This window comes from Schistocerca americana, chromosome 2 (assembly GCF_021461395.2).
Source record: "Schistocerca americana isolate TAMUIC-IGC-003095 chromosome 2, iqSchAmer2.1, whole genome shotgun sequence".
In the NCBI taxonomy this organism is placed as follows: Eukaryota; Metazoa; Arthropoda; class Insecta; order Orthoptera; family Acrididae; genus Schistocerca; species Schistocerca americana.
The window spans coordinates 946,993,729-947,011,882 of NC_060120.1; positions in this window are offsets into that span (position 1 = coordinate 946,993,729).

Genomic DNA, 18,154 nt, shown 5'->3' on the forward strand with positions numbered 1-18,154 from the left:
TTAAGTGATTTACATGTATGCCAGACAACTAAATTTCTTACAGAAACGTAAGTAAATGCTCTAATGAAATGATCGAAACACGCAAACCACTTAATGAACACAAGAAAATATATTTACCTTTCCGTACATGATTTATGTCCATAAATACCTTATTGGCACCCACAGCAAATGGACATAATCACTCTTCAGATTAATATGACGCACCTGTAACTGGACGCCCCAAATGGAGGCTAATACGAAATCCCACCAAGACTGGTCAGCTGTTTCCATTTGAACAACAGAATGGCAGGATATGAGCTGAAGGTTCATATGAATAACAGTCAACTGCGATATCAGCCACATCCAAAGTACCTGGGGGTCACTCTAGATAGGACATTATGCTTCAAAACACACCTGGAAAATGTACCCAATAAAATAAGGTCGTGGAACAGCCTCATTCAGAGGCTCTGCAGCACTAACTGGGGAGCAGCAGCAGACACACTACGAACCTCCGCACTCGCCTTAGTGTACTCTGCAGCCGAGTATTGTGCACCAGCGTCCAGAGTGGTTAACCAGCAAGCATGTCAACAAGGTGGACACCCAGCTCAACGCTGCTATGAGAACCACAACTGGGTACATAAAGACTACCCCACTACATTGGCTTCTAACATTTAGTCATATAGCTCCACCCTCCCTACGAAGACAGGAAGCTCTGATGAAGGAATACACAAACATAATGAATAACCCCCTACTTCCTACCCATGAAGATTTCCCAACTTTAGAAAGAACACGACTCTGCTCCACAAATCCCCCTTTAAGACTGGCCCAACAACTGTCAGCTGCCAACTTCAGCTGGAGTGATAGTGCCTCCGCTCACAACCGTGAACTTATCTGTCTCTCAGAAAAACCTAAGGGCTTTGAACTTCCATGACAGCTATGGAAAACCCTAAATAGAATTCGAACAGGATATGGACTATGTGTACACAATCTACACAAGAGGGGAAAGCTTCCCAGCCCTAGCTGTGACTGTGGGGTACCTAATCAAACAATACAGCACATCGCCCAGGACTGTGAATTAAGAGCCTGCCAGGATAGTCGGGCTGACTTCTTCAACGCCAGACCGCCCTGTCACGAATGGATCGCCAATTTGGACGTTAGAATTTGAAGACTTGTGTAACGCAAAATATCTGCTGTGATGTTAATTTTATTGTGTTTATGTATTATATTTTATCTGAATATGTATCCTTCACTTATGTGTTTTATAGTGTATTTTATCATATAATTTCATAATGTAATAAGTGTAAACCATGTGTGTAGCGCCATACGCTAAATAAAATAAATAATATTTTATTCTTGGAATAACCGCTTTATTTTATGATCTATCAGTTAGCTAATTCCCCCCTCTCCCCTCTTGAGAAACATCAGGCTACATGGTTGTAAAAACAATAACAGAATATACAGCAGCTTAAACAAGAAACAGGAAATGATCTCGAGAGTGTACACACATGAAAATTAACAAGCATGTAGCATAATTTATTCCAAAAATTCGTATGGATGAAGAATCAACATTTATCTTTGTACATAATGTACCGTTTTCTGAGATTCTCAGCTAGTTTTTCGAAAAAATGTATCAACAAAATTGTCTAGAAATGGAAAGGAATTGTAGAAAATTTCTGGCTACATTTAGCATGCGACACTCCTCAGTTACGTTCCTGAGGATCTGTCCACATGGATTCACTTGCAGCATAACCGTCAGGAAAGATAATTCCAACAATTTTGGCCATACCTGGTGTGAACGGCAAACCCGGCACTGATCCTGAGAAAAGGAAAGACACTCCGTTAATAAGTAAATAAGTAATGGAAGCGGAAACTGCCCGTGTATGTAACTGATGAGAGAACATTATGCCGTGTGTATTTCAAGCCTGTGTTAGTGAATACATCTGGCATCGTCAAGATTACGTATTTTTTGGAATAAAATCTGTATACACAACGAAACTATGTGTCAGTTAATTAACTTACATATCACAGCAGATTCCAATACACCCCAGTTACTGAGATCTTAAATTCACACTTCACAGTGACAAACGGTCGCACAAGCTTGACACAGTAGGGAACCCGTTTCAAAGTGTATTAGTGTTAACAAAACATAGCATTATGAGTTCATGCAAGTTTAGAGATATCGGATTTTGTCTACAAAAATGTGAATTTGCTTTCAAATACTACAGAGATAGATTAACGTCACTAGAACAGTGTCACTAAAACGAAGTATGTTTCATCCAACCACTTCATATACTGCAGCAACTCGTTATTTTCTTGCTGTCAGACATATCACAAAAAATGATGGATGACTGAAAACTGTATATCTCAGTGGTTCCAAAGTGAAACCAAGCCCAGTGGTTCCAAAATAAATCCACCTCCATAAAACAACAGACTATTTTCTTTTGGCCAGTTTCTTGATTACTATGATAACAAAGATTAATTTCCTGAAACATTTTAAAATCTTTTTTGTTTCACATCTTTGGCCACTTTATGGTACTACCACAATCGTGTATTTGTGATTTTAAAAACTTTCACGAAATTAATCTTCATTATAATAGTAGGCAAGAAATTGGCAAAAAGGAAACAGTTGTTTTATGGAGGTTGATTTATTTTGGAACCACTCGTAGTTGTTTCACTTTGGACCCACTGAGGTATACAGTTTTCAGTCACACATCATTTTATGTGATATTTTTTATAGCAAATATACATTTTTCCTAGACAAAATACCAGCTCTCTAAACTTCCATGGACACATAACGCTTAAAAAAAATTATAGTTCTATGTGAGAAACAAAATGTGCCAAAAATTTCATAAGTTTTGGATCTAAACTACATACTGCCCCAGTGATACACTTCGAAATCACTCATAAAAGCATGAAAACACTCAAATTTAGGTTAATTAACTTTACGTATACTTACTATCGCTGTCAATGAGCGCCTCAGCATGGCCATCAAAAATAATCTAAAATCACGTAGCTCATCTCCAAGTTGACTGTTTTTTTTTTTTTTTTTTTTTTTTTTCAGCGCTGTAAGTGACTGCTACAGTTCAGTTCTTTTATCTTGGCGTTTCGCGCATACCCGCCCAAACGCGGGAGATTGCTGCGTTGCCAGTTGCATGCGCCAAGAGAAGCAGCGCCATATTATAGTTCGAAAACTTACGTTTAGGGGGGAGCGCGCAGTTTTATGAAGTAAAGCCACCACCTTTCGCTGCTAGAGAGAAGTGCTCCCCGCATTCCTCGCTGTGCGCGATTTTGTCATCACTGCACTGCTCGCCTGTGCAGACACATGGTGTTTCCACTGCTTTGACACACTTTATCATTCGATTTCACAAAAACTATTTGGCCCAATAATTTGATTTTTACACATCTTCTTGACTGATACCTTCCCCCCATAAATTACTTAATTTTGTTTCGATGTTCAATGCAGTTATTGTGCAGCATTAGATGTAGTAAACAATTGCACGAAATTTTGAAGAATTTGGAGAGGTAAAAGTCCATAGCGTATACTTTCCGTATGGTCGATTTTAGTTGCCACTAGAAGTTTCAAAAAATTACATTCAAGCGAATAAAATTCGTGAAGTGACACTTCGAAATTGTTTTTAAATCAAGAAAATATTAAGCACCGAACAAGGTTTGAACTCAGAACCTTTAGCTTAGCAGCCAAACACTTTTTTTTTCTTGAATATTGTCCATTATTGATCGTTGTGTTTGGTCGTTGCGGACGTCGCAATACATCCTGTTCAAGTTCGGTGGCTGATCCTTCCACTCAGTTTTTTATTACAGAGGCCAGCCGGCTCTCTGACCGAACACGCTGAGTTACCGTGGCGGCAGACACTTTAACCTTTACGCTAACGCGGCTCGTCATTCAATAGACCTTCCGAAGGACTTCAAAATAGCACGCAAAATACAATAGTACAATAGGAAAGAAACAATTACCGGCGGTTAGTGAGAATGATAAAAACACCTTTCGTTGCTATCGCCTGAATTAAGAGGCTTATTGCTTGTTTGGTTTAATTAATTAATAGAATATGAAGCAATTGGTATAAAGAATGCTTTTTCCAAACTTTCTATAAAAGAAAGTCTGCTAACAAGACATTGCTTTTGTTCAATTACTTTATTTATGACTGAACGATTCTAAAACTGAAGACACTCGTCCGTGCTCTGCACTACAGTCGTTCTCTGTTCATTGGCTGACTGTGTATTGTGACGTCAGATGCGCAGAACGAACCTAAACTCGGCCGCCGTCGTAAATGACGCGCACTTCAGTACGCACTACATTCGTAAAAATACCTCAGTCTAGATTCCTCTGTCGTTGTGTACACGCGGAAGTCACTAAGAGTCCAAATACGTATTAAATAAAATAAAAATAAAAACAGAAATGAAGTAAAACATAATAGAATTGTGATTTGAGCCAAAAACCTCTGGTACTCGAAGTGTTAAAGGAGATTGTTTTCGAAAGTGTTAATTTTTATTTTCAACTTCAAGCCGATAACATGACAGATTATCTTCGCACATAGACGCTTGGTAAGTTAGAGTGGACGCTCGAGCGGTGTAGGAGCGAGCTCTGTAACCGCGAACCGCCACGCCCCCTGACCCAGCAGTTGGCCCCTGTGACGCAGGCAGTCCCGCCACACAGAGTGCGGGCGGTGCGCATTGTCCGCTGTGGAGACACGGCGGCCCGCGAACTGTGCCCTGGGGCGGCCGTGTCACTAGACTTGCAAAGCGGCCGCCAGTGCGTCTGTCCGCCTGCCTGCGGCCACCACGCTCAGCTGGAGCGAGTCGGCCAGTCAGACATCGATCGCTGGAGCCCTGGCGCGGCCCCATTCATCTCCCCAAACGCCGGCTGCGTATCTCTGCAGCCCGCGTTTCCGCCGAGACCGTTGGTGTCCCTCGCTGCGCACGGCTCGACAGGGATTACCGTAGCTGTGGTTGCCCGGTACATGCCGTAGAAGCGGCAACACACCATGTTGACATGCTGTTGGTCGTTTTTCGAAGGTACTGTTCTCTAATAAGGCCGGTATTATACTATCAAATTTCTTTGTCAAAGATTTGATCAAAGATGTGATCAAATATTCCGTCAAATATATTTGACAAAGATTTTTTGCGTAGCGCTAGAAGGGGTATTACACTGTCATCAAATTTTTCGTCATGGCTGACAACAACTTGTTATTAACCGCAGCAGTTGCACGTACCGCAGTTGCATTGTGTGCACATGCGGAAAAGAAGTGGGGGAAAAAAGGAACCATACATACGAGGTTGACAGTCTTAAATTCCTGGGATTACAACTTGATAATAAATTCAGTTGGGAGGAGCACACCACAGAACTGCAGAAAGGCCTTAACAAATCTGTATTTGCAATTCGAGTGTTAGCAGACATAGGCAACATAAAAATGAAAAAGGTTGCATAGTTTGCCTACTTTCATTCCATAATGTCATATGGGATAATATTTTGGGGTAAATCTTGAAGTCAAACAAATGTTTTCAGAGTCCAAAAGCGTGTAATACGTATTATTTGTGGAGTAAATTCACTTACATCCTGCAGAAACCTCTTCAAAGAACTGGGTATACTAAATATTGCCTCTCAGTATATTTACTTCTTAATGAAATTTGTCGTAAATAATATATCTCTTTTTCCAACAAACATCTCAGTTCGTACGTACAATTCCAGGAACAAAAATTATCTGCACAAGGACTTAAAAGCACTTACTTTAGTTCAGAAAGGGGTCCACTACTCAGGAACACTCATTTTCAATAATTTGCCATGAAACATAAAAAAATTTAGTTAGAAATAAAGATCAGTTTAAAAGGAGCCTGAAAGACTTACTACTGGCCAACTCCTTCTACTCCATTGGCGAAATTTTTAATAGAAACAAATGATGTATTGTATTTATTCATACTATTAGTATTGTTATTTCAGCTTTAAAAAAATCGACATATTCCACATCCACGAGGATCTCCTCAGCACGGATCTATGGAACGAAAAACTAATCTTATCTGGGTGTAGCCGTGGGTTTTACGACGACACGATAAAAGCATTCAACAAAACTTGTTACGTGAGCTTACAGTGGAAGACGTCAAGTCGTACATCAATTACTTAAGAATGGATGAGCATACATTTCTGTATGTGCTCAATGAAGTGTATCCTCATATCACAAAGCACAATATTCACTTAAGAACTCCTACATCTTCAGAAGACAGGCTCACTGTAACACTCCGATTCCTTGCTACAGGAGAGGGTTATGTTATGTTAGGTTAGGTTAGGTTAGGTCAGGTCAGGTCTCCAATCTTCTTAATCTATTTTTGTATTCAGGATGCCTCACGTTGTAAAGCGCCTCATCAGCTTCAGACATCTCTATTAATTTTGTAGTTGTTGGCACACACCAAATGCATTTACCGGCAATGGTTATAAAAACACTACAGACGACAGAACGCTGCAGCAATGCTAGCGCTCCATGTGGTAACATGTCACATTGCAGTGAACAGAAGATAAGCTATTTCTTTGATCAAATATACAGCGAGGCCCTAGATTTGATCAAATATTGGACGACATTTGACAAAGTCCCTAGTACACTATCAAATATCTTTGACAAAGATATTGGACAAAGAAATTTGATAGTGTAATACCGGCCTAAGTCACAAAAACTGGAGTTTTATCTAGTCAGATGTTAGTTAAATATCAGTCTCTTATGACAACTGACAACATCATACTGCCATTTCCACTTCTATTTTTACAATTCGCATTGGAAATTTCAGATATTGCTTTTGATTTTCTGTCATAATTACATAATCGATACTAATTACATTCAGCGCATTTCACCTCTAATCAGGATTACATTTACAAAATGTGAAGATATAGTTCGAAAATTGTCTACACAGCTCCGACTTTACAGCACGATTGTTTCTTTCTTTCTTTCTTTCTTTCTTTCACTGGTGCCACGTCCCGCGCTGACGCAGAGTCGGCATTGTTAGGAACGGATTTGGCATGGTTACGGGAAAGGGGGTGGCCGGATGCCCTTCCTGCCGCCAGCCCTTACCCCCAGGGACGGAATTAGTGTATCCCTGCTGTCTGCGTCTAGTGTAATTCATGGAATAGCGCGCACGTGTTCAGATCTCTGCGAGTCGTGTAACTGAGGCGGAACGTGGGGACCAGCACGGTATTCACTTAGCGGGATGTGGAAAACAGCCTAAAAACCACATCCAGGCTGGTCGGCACACCGGCCCTCGGCCTTAATCCGCCGGGCGGATTCGATCCGGGGCTGGCGCTCCTACCAGAGTCCAGGAAGCAGCGCGTTAACGCTCTCGGCTACCCTGGCGGGTTTTTCAGCACGAATGTTTACCGGTATTAAATTACAGAAAATAAACAAAGGACTACAATAATTACCAATTTTACACCTGTAAATACTAGCTTCTAAAACTGCAGCACGATGAAGGATGACAAATAGCGAATGTTACTGTATTGTTGGAAGAAGACATATTTAAAGGACTTGTGGATATACAGGCTACGAGTTTTAGTGCACTAAGCTGGCCGTCTTGGCAACAACATTCGCTGTAACCTATCCGAGAATCGTTACACGTGTAACGTGTGGTGTGGGATAGTAAATTATCAGCTCATAGGCCCATGTTTCATAAATGGAACATTGAACGCACACAAGTACACAACTCCTAACAGACCATCTTTCACTGACGTTAGAAGACGTTTCTCTGAAGACTAGGAGGAACCTGTGGTACCAACACGATGGCTGTCCATCCAATAGTGCACGCAGCACTACAGCATGTCTTCACGAACTTCCAAATCGCTGGATTTGATGCAGAGGACCTGTACCTCGGCTGGCCCGTTCTCAGGATTTGAAGTATTTAGACCTTTTTATGTGGGGAAAGCTGAAAGACGCTGTCTACAAGGACATACGAACTATACCCGATGATATGCCATTTACTGAAGCCTTCCCGAACATCGCAGCTGAATGTTACCACATGTGTAGTAACCGTTGCACACTTGACTGGAAGCATGTATTGCCGCTGCCGGTGGTCAATTTCAAGACAACCGGTGATCGTCAATTGTCTCGTTTTTGGTCAGAATCCACATAACTAGTGGTTGTACTTGTGTTGTTCTGTAGTGTGTGCTACCACAGGTATTGTACAAGTATCGGTGTGGGAACTTTTCAAAACACTATATCCTGTAATCAACTCGTCTACAATACCGCAACAAACACCAATGACATATTTTACTCTACCGTTAGTTTGTTAACGTCAACAGGCATTGTTCCATTTAAAAAAAGTGTATGTTTTCACAAAAAATAGACTTTGTAAGTATTATTACAATCTGTTTGTTGGCTAACAGTGCGAACCCCTGATTACCAATTCATTCTGTGAAAACCGCACGTCAATAGCACTTTCCATTTACGGGATATTTGGGGTGCAAATTTTAGGTGATTCACACTCTATATTAAAGTTGCTGTTTACAATCCTAATATGTGCTGAGGCCCTCCTGTGGAGTATGATGGTGGTGGTTAGTGTTTAACGTCCCGTCGACAACGAGGTCATTAGAGACGGAGCGCAAGCTCGGATTAGGGAAGGATTGGGAAGGAAATCGGCAGTGCCCTTTCAAAGGAACCATCCCGGAATTTGCCTGAAACGATTTAGGGAAATCACGGAAAATCTAAATCAGGATGGCCGGAGACGGGATTGAACCGTCGTCCTCCCGAATGCGAGTCCAGTGTGCTAACCACTGCGCCACCTCGCTCGGTGTGGAGTATGAGAAGGAATGGCGTACCCTTACGTCATTGAATCGTTACACGGCCACTTTCACATAACTACTTGAATGGGTTGATAAATAATTGCCGAGATCGTTGACGTCTATTGGCATATCTTGCTGCACCTACCATACAAGAATTAACTGCGTTCTTTTTACACTCTCCACACACCTTGGGCATGTCGGCTTTTTCTGCATTGGTAAATTCCATCGTCAACTCACGGCCTACTGCTTGGACTGTTACACACTAAGTGACTAGCAGGTCGCAGTACCCTCAAAGAACACACAAGCACACTATAACCAAACATAACATCACCGCACCTTACAAATACGCAAGTTGAATGGCAGAAACAAGTGTTGCTGTGGAAACTTCTGAAAATACGGTATCTCGTAAACGACTTGCACTAGGATCCTGCAACAAATACCATTGACGTTCTAATTTACCCTACTTTTACTTTGTTAATATGAGTAGGCATCGACTACCAATCCATTCTGTGAAAACCGCACGTCAATAGCACTCCAGTTTCCGCAACATTAGGGCTGCAAGTTTTAGGTGATTCACCTCGTGTATGTGTACTTTCATTAATTTTTTTAGTATTGTCATTCTGGCCTGAAGGTAAAGTCGAATAATTAGCTGAGTACCGGCGTCGCCCAGGTATGTATCTTTTCCAGTGTTCTCTTAATCCAGATCCTCCTTCCCCCACTTTTTGTCCTTCTCCTCCACCCTCCACTCTCTGTCCATCTCTTCCTGCCACTCTCTCTGTCCATCCACTCCTTCCCCTTCTGATCATCTCCTCCTCCTCCTCCCTCTAAGTCCTCCACTTCCTTCACCTTCTATCTCCTCCTCCCCCCCTCTCTTTTTTCATCCCATCCTCCCCCTCTTTCTGTTCATCTCCTCCTCTTACCTTTTTCTGTCCGTTTCCTCTTCCACCTCTCTCTGTCTGTCTTCTCCTTCCTCTATGTCTCCTCCTCACCACTAAGTAAATATCCTCCTTATATATCAGCGAGACACAGCCGGAACTGGTCAACTCACACGACTACCTGAGGGCAATACTTTGTAGGGATGTGAAATGGAATGATCACATAGGTGCAGTCATGGGTAAAGCGGGTAGTAGACTTCTGTGTATTGGTAGAATACTGGGGAAATTCAGTCAGTCTGCCGCGTGGGATTAGCCGAGCGATCTTAGGCGCCGCAGTCACGGACTGTGCGGCTGATATCGGCGGAGGTTCGAGTCCTCCCTCCGGCATGGGTGTGTGTGTTTGTACTTAGGATAATTTAGGTTAAGTAGTGTGTAAGCTTAGGGACTGATGACCTTAGCAGTTAAGTCACATAAGATTTCACACACATTTGAACATTTCAGTCAGTCTGCAAAGGTGATTGCTTACAAATTACTCTTACAACCTGCGTGCAAACTCTGTCCATCTCCTCCTCCCACCTTCTCTCTCCAGTTTTATTTTGTCTACCCTGTAGAAATTGGTGTACTATATAAAAATTCGTTTACTTCTTATAATTAAAAGTTGTGTTATTTGTTATAATGGTTCTGCTGGAACAGAATCATTATAACAGATAAAACAACACCACATAACGAACCTGACATCATACTCACCAATAAAAAGAAGAAATTAACACAACTAATCGAAATATCCATACCCAATACAACAAATATACAGAAGAAAACAGGAGAAAAAATTGAAAAATACATCCAACTGGCTGAGGAAGTCAAGGACATGTGGCATCAGGATAAAGTTGACATTGTACCAATTATACTATCAACTACAGGAGTCATACCACACAATATCCACCAGTACATCAACGCAATACAGCTACATCCAAATGTATACATACAACTACAGAAATCTGTAGTTATTGATGCATGTTCAATTACCCGAAAGTTCCTAAATGCAATGTAACATATACCACACAGTTAAAAGGAAGTCACGCTTGATCAAGTTCCGCGTTACTTTCCATTTTTAACCAGACATAAGGTCTGAGAAAGGAATATAATAATAATAATAATAATAATAATAATAATACACAGAACTTCACTGAAAAACATTTATTATATTAGTATTCATGCAGGGTATATTATGACCAAGACATTTCCACCAAAAAGTCGTTCTCGACAAGCAAGCATCCGTCTGCCCATATTACTTTCTTTCCTTCTTACTCACTGGTGTTTGGCCGCAATTAGGTGACGTGTGTTTTGCGGACATGTTTGTTACACTTTACACACAATATGTTTGTTTTATTGTCATTGCTTGAAGGACAAAACTTACTGCGGGCACGCTTAGTAGAGTCTCTTATTGTTACTGATTTAGCCATACCAGCCACTCCTTCAGATTATTGCAAGCTCCTGACCATTCTCAAAGAATCTTCTGTTCTTGGAAAATGCTTCCTTGATGCAATGTGCACTGCAACCAGTGACTTTCCAACTTCGACCAAAAACATTCCCCTTCCAGTCAGATTTCTTGCATTCCATTTAGGGTCAATCGAAGTCCACAAGACATACGCATTATAAGCAGCAACATCAAGAATATTGCAGGAAACCATCATGGGCCATCTACAGATTTTTCGTTTGCATCTATACGTACCTGTTAGCTGATCGAGTGATCGAGTGTGCCTACACCCCCTTTCTTAGAATTATACTCTAAAATCATTTTTGGCTTCTTATCAGCCCTGCCACTTATTTCTCCACTTTGGTGGAGAGTGCCCATTAGTACAACATTCTTATTTATCTTAGGAATATAACTGATGACCTTAGTGACACTTTTTGAAGTAAAAGGAAGAACTATGAACCTCCTTGTTGGTCATATTTTGCGGAAGCTCTAGCTTATTTTTACGTATGGTCCCTAACATTGACAGTTTCCTTTTCAGGAGCTGTCCCAAATTGTATGACGTAAAAAATTGTCACATGCGACCTTTTGACTTCGAAAGTCAGAGGTAAGGTCACCAACTTCTCTCATTCCCTAATTTTTTTTCTCCTGCCGCTCCACTCTCCTTTCTTTTATAAATTTGGACTTTCAGTACGCATGAAGATTTGTTGTCACACAGTCCATATGTTGATCCCATATTTTGCCAGTTTGCTTGGGATGTACTACTTGAATGGACAGCGGTCTCTAAATGCTACCAGCACGTCATCGGCGGTCACATTTTACCTTGGGTTATACAGGTTTTTTTTTTTTTGTCATCAGTCTACGGACTGGTTTGATGCGGCCCGCCACGAATTACTTTCCTGTGCTATCCTCTTCATCTCAGAGTAGCACTTGCAACCTACGTCCTCAATTATTTGCATCACAGTTTAGGATAGAATTCTAACCACTTCTCCCAGATACTGCGAATTGCGTCTTTCCTCTTGTTGATTTCTTATCAAACCGCAAGACGCGCCGTATTTTACAGAATGTATCTAGGGACATGGTTGCCCGAAATATGTCCCGTCCAGTGTACTTATCCCACAAACGTTTTGTAGATTCCCCATGAGAGCTGCAAACACCGCAAGGGTTTGATTTGATTTGGGGGAGGAGACCAAACTGCGAGGTCATCGGTCTCATCGGATTTGGGAAGGAATTAAGCCGCGCCGTTTCAAAGAAACCATCTCGGCATTTGCCTGAAGCGATTTGGGGAAATCATGGAAAACCAAAATCAGGATGGCCGGAAGCGGGATTGAACCGCCGTCCTCCCGAATGTGAGTCCAGTGTGCTAACGACTGCGCCACCTCGCTCTGTAAACACAACAAGGAATAGGAATCATAAGCGAATCATCAATGTTTGTCTGTTCTTTAAGAAAACTCGTTGCCCCTGATTTGAAATCAGTGTTACTTCATTACGAAGTGCTGCAGAAATTAACACTTCACATTAGCTTCTTATATCAATTATTCTGCTGGTTGTATACCTGATAACTCCTGAGGTGATCCAACGATATTCGAAGAAGGTAGGTGGCGTGTCGCGTAGTGGTTGCAACTGTCATTCTATTTTCCCGTTTTTAGATATAGAAGTCTGTACGCTGCTTTGAACAGGCTGTGAGCTGTCGTCAATGTCATCAGAGCACTCTCTTTCAGATGCATTACTGACAAGATCTTCGAACTCGGAAAGTGATCCTTTGTCTGCTGAGCTGTGTACTAATTCTTCCAACTCAGTGTTAGTGAATAATGTAATCGCCAAGATGTCACAGTTCAGACTGATCGCGAACTATAGAGAACACAAAGCCGTCATCTGTGGCCTAACTGTTCTAGGTGCTTCAGTCCGGAACCGCGCTGCGGCTACGGTCGCAGGTTCGAATCCTGCTTCGGGCATGGGTGTGTGAGATGCCCTTAGGTTAGTTAGGTTTAAGTTGTTCTCAGTTATAGGGGACTGATGACCTCAGATGTTAAGTCCCATAGTGCTTAGAGCCATTTGAACCATTTGAAGAGGATTATTCGAACAGCTGACAAGTTGTAATGATAAGTCTGTTTTTGTAAACCCAACGCCTTTACTGACTTGCTGAATGTTGAGTGTAAGTATAAGCAAAGAAAGTCATTACTGCTATAAAATACAAGACAAACAAAAAGTATTTCACTTTGGAGTAATCATACACTCCTGGAAATGGAAAAAAGAACACATTGACACCGGTGTGTCAGACCCACCATACTTGCTCCGGACACTGCGAGAGGGCTGTACAAGCAATGATCACACGCACGGCACAGCGGACACACCAGGAACCGCGGTGTTGACCGTCGAATGGCGCTAGCTGCGCAGCATTTGTGCACCGCCGCCGTCAGTGTCAGCCAGTTTGCCGTGGCATACGGAGCTCCATCGCAGTCTTTAACACTGGTAGCATGCCGCGACAGCGTGGACGTGAACCGTATGTGCAGTTGACGGACTTTGAGCGAGGGCGTATAGTGGGCATGCGGGAGGCCGGGTGGACGTACCGCCGAATTGCTCAACACGTGGGGCGTGAGGTCTCCACAGTACATCGATGTTGTCGCCAGTGGTCGGCGGAAGGTGCACGTGCCCGTCGACCTGGGACCGGACCGCAGCGACGCACGGATGCACGCCAAGACCGTAGGATCCTACGCAGTGCCGTAGGGGACCGCACCGCCACTTCCCAGCAAATTAGGGACACTGTTGCTCCTGAGGTATCGGCAAGGGCCATTCGCAACCGTCTCCATGAAGCTGGGCTACGGTCCCGCACACCGTTAGGCCGTCTTCCGCTCACGCCCCAACATCGTGCAGCCCGCCTCCAGTGGTGTCGCGACAGGCGTGAATGGAGGGACGAATGGAGACGTGTCGTCTGCAGCGATGAGAGTCGCTTCTGCCTTGGTGCCAATGATGGTCGTATGCGTGTTTGGCGCCGTGCAGGTGAGCGCCACAATCAGGACTGCATACGACCGAGGCACACAGGGCCAACACCCGGCATCATGGTGTGGGGAGCGATCTCCTACACTGGCCGTACACCACTGGTGATCGTCGAGGGGACACTGAATAGTGCACGGTACATCCAAACCGTCATCGAACCCATCGTTCTACCATTCCTAGACCGGAAAGGGAACTTGCTGTTCCAACAGGACAATGCACGTCCGCATGTATCCCGTGCCACCCAACGTGCTCTAGAAGGTGTAAGTCAACTACCCTGGCCAGCAAGATCTCCGGATCTGTCCCCCTTTGAGCATGTTTGGGACTGGATGAAGCGTCGTCTCACGCGGTCTGCACGTCCAGCACGAACGCTGGTCCAACTGAGGCGCCAGGTGGAAATGGCATGGCAAGCCGTTCCACAGGACTACATCCAGCATCTCTATGATCGTCTCCATGGGAGAATAGCAGCCTGCATTGCTGCGAAAGGTGGATATACACTGTACTAGTGCCGACATTGTGCATGCTCTGTTGCCTGTGTCTATGTGCCTGTGGTTCTGTCAGTGTGATCATGTGATGTATCTGACCCCAGGAATGTGTCAATAAAGTTTCCCCTTCCTGGGACAATGAATTCACGGTGTTCTTATTTCAATTTCCAGGAGTGCATTAATGTCAAGTCACACTGTCACGAACATTACGTATGTAACTCTTAAGGTTTATGACCAGGTGACTTAAAATACTTTGACATAACGCCATTGCATTTCAGACAAATTAATATATTTCACAACGCTATTTTGATGTTTAAATAATAAGAAACGGAATATGTAACCATTTCGGGTCATATGGACCCGAACAGAACAGCAAGTTTGAATGAAGGAAAAAATTTCTAATTGTGTTCGTCTAGAGCACATCATTTTATTGTAATGAAACTTGGACTGTTGGAAAACTGGAACAGAAGACAATCGAAGCGTTGATATATAGTGCTACAGAAGAGTGTTGGAAATGTGGTTGGATTGATAAGATGAAGAATGAGAAAGCGCTTTGAATAATCGGCGTATAAAGGAATATATATTGGAAGCACTGATGAGAAGAAGGGACAGGATGATAAGGAGTGTTTCAAGGCATCAGGGAATAACTTGCCTGGTAATGGAGGGAGGAATAGAGGGTAAAACTGTACGGGAAAATAGAGATTGAAATATATTGAGAAAATAATTTAGGACGCTGGATGCAATACTACTCTGATATGAAGACGTTGACGCACGGTACGAATTCGTGGTAGGCCACATCAGACCAGCTAGAAGACTGATGACTCGAAGGGAAAAAGTAGCAAAGTTCGTAGCTGCGCCTTTCTCACGCTGTGGTCGGCCTGTCTGTAAGTGGGAGGACTAAGACGGTGGTTACTGGAGACTTACAGGACGATTCCTTTCGCCATCCTCTGATTCGTTCACAAATCTGTGTGTCAGGTTGGTGGCTTATATACTCTCCATGGTGCTTTGTCTCGTTTTTTTCTGTTCGTATTCTTGATTTGATAATGTCTGTAAAATGTACTACTAGCAGAGGAGATCTTTGATGATGAGGTCCCATACTTCGAGCAGCGTAGGGGACAATGCAGTAGTAGTAGGCAAGGTCCTAGTGGAGGTGGTTTGCCATTGCCTTCCTCCGACCGTAATGGGGATGAATGATGATGATGATGCAGACAACACAACAACACCCAGTCATCTCCAGGCAGGAAAAATCCCTGACCCCTCCGGTAATTGAACCCGGGACCTGGTGCGCGGGAAGCGAGAACGCTACCGCAAGACCACGAGCTGCTGTCAGGAGACCTTTAGTAGCCCAAATTCTATGTCGTAGATGGGGCTATTGAGGGACACAGAGTGGCCTCGTCTATCTCACGGGGTGTTCTGGATGACATATTGCTACCGAGTTGTGTCCATTCTAAGATGATCTTGCAAAAGGGATTATATTTCCAATGATGTATCAACATTACAGATATTCGTTAATATTCGTAAAACTGAAAGTAATATCCACTTCGATAAATAATAAATCTGGTACGTAGCTGATTATATGTTGGCTTCGTCGTCTTCTTCAAATTATGTTTGTTGTCTTCAATTTGTCCTGTACAGAGAACTGCGGAACTTGCCAAACACGTAATAGCTCAAAGGGTGATTAACTTGTAAATAATAAAAATTTGATGTTACGGGAATTAGATTAGGAAATGAGACGCTCAAAGTAGTAAATGAGTTTTGCTATTTGGGGAGCAAAATAACTGATGATGGCCGAATTAGAGAGGATATAAAATGTAGACTGGCAATGGCAAGGAAAGCATTTCTGAAGAAGAGAAATTTGTTAACATCTAGTATAGATTTATGTGTCAGGAAGTCGTTTCTGAAAGTATTTGTATGGAGTGTAGCCATGTATGGAAGTGAAACGTGGACGATTAATAGTTCATACGAGAAGAGAATAGAAGCTTTCGAAATGTGTCAGGAAGTCGTGGTGCTACAGAAGAATGTTGAAGATAAGATGGGTAGATCACATAACTAAAGAGGAGGTATTGAATAGAAATGTAGAGAACAGATATTTGTGGCACAACTTGACTAGAAGAAGTGATCGGTTGGTAGGGCATATTCTGAAGCAACAAGAGATCGCCAATTTGGTATTGGACGGCAGCGTGGAAGGTAAAAGTCGTAGAGGGAGACCAAGAGATGAATACACTAAACAGTTTCAGAAAGATGTGCGTTACAGTAGGTACTGGGAGACGAAGAAGCTTGTACAGGACAGAGTAGCATAGAGAGCTGCATCAAACCACTCTCTGGACTGAAGACAACAACAACAACAACAACAATAAAAATTTATGTATTTTTAACTTCTGTATTTGATTGATCAGACAAACAACTGGATCAAAATAATAATTCAGCTTTCACAGTAATATAATTTCCATTTGCTCATGTGGGATACAAAATTCCAACTACTCGCTATGATTGCATAAACATTTGTGGCGTCTACATCGTCACTCCCCGCCGAGTACGAGGAATCTCAGAAATTACAGTTGTAAGCAAACAACCTAATCACTTGTACCGCTGGCAGCGGAAGTACGTAAACTGACTTTACAAACATTTTTACGTAAGTTTAACAAAATATAGTGAAATATCATTGTAAACAAATTTATTAAATTTACATGGTTATTATTCTTGTTATATAACTCCAAAATTAATCTATTCATGACGAATGAAGGCGGTATTTCACAGAATCGATTTATATAAAGTTCTTATTTTTTATAAATGAAATCACCGATAATCACCTTTGTCTAATGGTTGTAATGTGCATTAGGCTTGATCGTCTTGTACATTATAGTGGTTCTATTCATGACAACGCTAATTTAAACCTAAAATAGGCCTCATATTCTAATCTATCGTCTTCGAAATTGATCATCTTAATTTCTTAATGGAAAAATTGTTACATACAGTGCATCGTTTTTTCATAAACTAGAAAAAGAATTAACACAAAAGAATCGATCTCCAAGATACTAGTCAAAGTCATTCAGAAACTTCATCATCAGTTTTGGAATACTTCCGTTACTTGGAGCTGTTCCTAGAAGTACAGATCGAGGTAAAGAAAATAGGTCATCTGTTAGCCTTTAAGTGGCTAAAAGGCTTTCTATACAGTAAAACACAGTGTGTTGTCCTGCAGGAGCATCCCATGGAAGCATGATAGATCCGCTCATGTTTTCTTTATACATAAACGATCGGTTGGATAGGGTGAGCAACAATCTGCGACTGATTATTGATGACACTGTAGTGTACGGGAAAATGTTGCCTATGGGTGACCGTAGGAGGGCACAGGATCACTTGGATTTGAAAAAATTTGAAATTTATGGTAAGAGCCTATGGGACCAAACTGCTGAGGTCATCGGTCCCTAAGTGTACACATTACTTAATCTAACTTAAACAGTTTCACGGTAAGGACAACGGACAACACACACACACACCCATGCTCGAGAGTGGACTGTGCCCTTCGACGGGTGGTGGGGGGGGGGGGGGAGGGGAGGGGGGGACCGCGCGGCTAGAA